The following is a 3623-nucleotide window of genomic DNA, read 5'->3' on the forward strand; positions in this document are numbered from 1 at the left end:
AAGTCTCTTTCCCAAAATTCAGCCTTGGTCCAGAATTCCAGCCACTAGAGCCAGTCCCACAATGAGCTTTCCTTAGTACTTATACCATTTCTGAGTCTGTAGCTTTGAGGAGGAGCGTGAGAAGGGGCCAATTTGAAATCCAGGATGTCACTGCTGCTGCCTGTAGACGCCAAGATGCAAAAAAATGGGACTGGAATGTAGAGAGAGGAACACAAATGTGAGCATCAAACTGCATGACAATCCATCCAATAGTTGTTAAGATATTTCACTTAAAACCTAATGGTGGCGCTAGATAAAAAGCCGAAGGATCCTGAAAGTCAGTAGGATTCATCTTCTGGTAAGCGTATATGTCCGTACCAAAATAAAAAAATAAGAAAGTATATGTTTTGAGTCTGTACAACCTTTCATGGCAATCTATGCAATAGTCCCAAGTGGTGGACCAGCCACCTATCATTGGTAAAGGTGCATTCGATCGATAGAAAGAGGATTTAATCTAGTCTTTATCTGTGTGGCTTTGTGTAAGTGTGTGTGTGTGTGTGTGTGTGTGTGTAGCTTTAGCAGAATGACTGTTAGCACAGTCACAATGGCTCCATCTCTGCATGTTGATTTAACCTTCATTTATTTCTGACACACTGTGTGCAAATCAAGGCTGGTTTGGAGTAAATCACCGGATCCATTTCCTCTCTGACAACAAGGACATGTAAGCAAGATTTACTGGCTCAGTGAATTTAACTATGAGGGGATAATGATCCACACACACGCACGCACACACGCATACATACATACAGGTATGATAAACAAGGCTTTAACACAAGCCAAAACAACCGGCTGTCAGCTGTTTTCTCCCGACCAGTAGACAAGCAGTTATTCACCACCAATGCTGCTCTTACACACACTCAGACAAACACAAGTAATCCAGACATGCTCACAATGCAAAGGACTGTTTCTCATTTTGCACGTGCACACACACACACACACACACACACACACACACACACACACACACAGGTATGATAAACAAGGCTTTAACACAAGCTAACAACCTGCTGCCTGCTGTTTTTTTCCAAGCAGGCAACGTCCTCTCTGACTTCTTCTTGATCTCACAGTCCTGCTTGTATTTTATTTTGCAGATGTACCTTCATAATAACAATACCGTCTACAGACAATTCACGATGTCTCCAGTTTGAACTGTCATGTCCTCAATTACCAGCAGGAGGCAGGAATCGAGAACACTTTGCCCCCATGACTCCCTGAGGGAAATGAATGTAACATTAACTGTATTTTAAAGCTGTAGCTGCAGCAGCATAATGTACCTGCAGTGCTGCTGGATGCATGAACGTCACAGTGGCTTTTTGTAAAAAAAAAAGCATACTTACTAGAGCTCAGAGTACGTATTTACACACAGGGCACACTATTCTGATGTAAAAATAGATAGATAGAAATAAGTAGTATGCATTTTAAACCATCATTGTTAACTAAAGGCTTTTAATGTTCCTTTTCTTCTCGCTGTGCCTGAAAGATCATTTTCTTTTTTAAATAAAACATGCATGCAGCCAACATTTGCCCGGGTTAGGCCGAGTCTCTGCATGTCTGCACGTGTTCGGAGAGGAGAGGGTCAGCTGTTAATATTGTTGTGCTGACGTTTCCCCTCGGGGGATTTGGATGTCGTAACGCAGAACGATGGGAGGTCACAGTTGAGGAAGGGAGAGGCGGAACAACACATGGTTCATATTTTAGGAAAGAGATCAAAATCAGAGGGGACAAAAGCAAAACACTCGCAACAAGCTAAATATTATTTGTGGTCGCTTTTGCATCGGGGAAAAAAGGGGAAAATACTTTATCGAGAATATAATTGGAATATGCTCCATCTCTCTCCTCTCCAACAGCAGTTTTTTGTCAAGGGCGCATCCCAAATCAAAGCCTCAGCAGCAGAGTCAGGACTCTACTGCAGCATCAGCTTCTGTCGTCACACCCGGGATTCCCATTGGCACAGAGAGAAGAGAGCGAGGAGGCGAGGCGGTGGTAAGAGAAGACGATAGAAGACAATAGATGTGTGAAAAGGGGTTTTACAGTGATAGAAGAAGATTTGGAAAGATAGCTGGTGAGAAAACACATAGTTCTTCTTGTAAGATGACTTAGCTCTCTTTAGGGGGCCACAACTTCTGGCAGAAGACCAGAAAAGTGGACCTAAAAAGGGTTAAAGGCCGCTTCCGCTATTCAGAAACTGACACACCAGGAATGCAAAACCTGGCAGTCAACCCTGAGGACTGTACACAGTCACGTTTGGTTACTGCAAGGAAATTAATGGCTGGGTTTCCCATACTTTGACACATTTTTGCCGGCCTGCCACAAAAAATCAATGTTGCCACCTACTGCCATATCTGCTCTCTCTCTCTCTCTCTCTCCCTCTCTCCCTCTCTCTCTCTCTCTCTCACGGAAAAAAAGGACTTAACGTGACACACTCCAATACAGTAATGTAGGTGGCGGTATGAGCCTTAAAATTGGTTTGCGGTTCCCTCATTAACACACAGAAGAGGTTGCTGTTTTGGCGCCCCTTAAAGAGGTTTCAGCCAGCGCCAAAGGAATATAACGAGCGCCAAAACGTCTGATTTTCTGCAGCCAGCCTCCCTCTCAGCCTGTCAACTTCTCGTTAAGTATTGTGTTGTCTTCCGGTTGACCGTGCAACGTTGTGTTTTTCTGGGTCCAAGTTTACAATAAAAACTTTTTCAAATTTTCGTCTTCGTTTTTGACACTTTTGTTCCTTTCCCCAATGTTTTTGTCACTTTTCCCGACGTTTTTGAATTCTCAACACAACATATGTGTATTGTTCACTCTGTTGTCATTGATTTAGAAAAATTTGCCATTCCAACTTCCTGGAAAAATACATTAAAACTCTTAAGGAAATAAAACAATACAAACCGCCTCTGAGATGTTGCAGCTTTTACTCAAACTATAATTCTACCATTATTCTCTCCGCACTCCTGCCTGCCCTGAGCGCCGATCAATACAGCAAAGATGTGTATTTGCCGGGGACGACAGACCTGAGTAAGCCATTATTTGTGTGCTTTGATATATTCATTATGTGTCTGCAGACTGGCCATTTACCCAGACTGCCTGGAGGCAAAGAAAAGAGTGATACGTCTTTTGGTATCACTACGCCAGAAGGACATGCTGCACTTTGACTGCCTTGATATAATATGTTGGCTGTGATCTGAACAGGTCACCTGTGTTGAATATGTAATTCAGTCCATCTTAAGAAGGGGAATTAGTACATGATGAGGAAAAAATAGTTCAAGGACGGAAAATTCCCACAGGAGGAATGTTCCAAGTGAAGTGAGACTACCCAGCATGCCTCTCTCCTGCCACTAACTGAGGAGGAGAGTGGGTTTGGGGTTGCTATGGCAGCAGGTATTGCAGAACCAGTGTGAAGATGTATGAAGCGGCGGAGTAAAGTGGAGTCACTTCTCCAACAGCAGCCTGGGGTGTGACGCCGGCAGCCGAGCTTTCATTTGTCACAGCAGGAGAAGATGAGATCTGTAGCTTCATCTGTCTCTGTGTGTGTGTGTGTGTGTGTGTGTGTGTGTGTGTGTGTGTGTGTGTGTGTGTGTGTGTGTGTGTGTGTG

The 3623-nt window shown here is 43.7% G+C and overlaps 1 protein-coding gene across 3 annotated transcripts in view; it reads right to left on the reverse strand.

Annotated features, from left to right (window-relative positions):
• Positions 1 to 3623, reverse strand: part of arhgap44 (Rho GTPase activating protein 44) — a 71473-nt gene that overhangs the window by 31941 nt on the left and 35909 nt on the right. The gene's annotated exons all lie outside the window — the stretch shown is intronic.

The sequence above is a fragment of the Etheostoma cragini genome, chromosome 21 (genome assembly GCF_013103735.1).
Source record: "Etheostoma cragini isolate CJK2018 chromosome 21, CSU_Ecrag_1.0, whole genome shotgun sequence".
NCBI lineage: Eukaryota > Metazoa > Chordata > Actinopteri > Perciformes > Percidae > Etheostoma > Etheostoma cragini.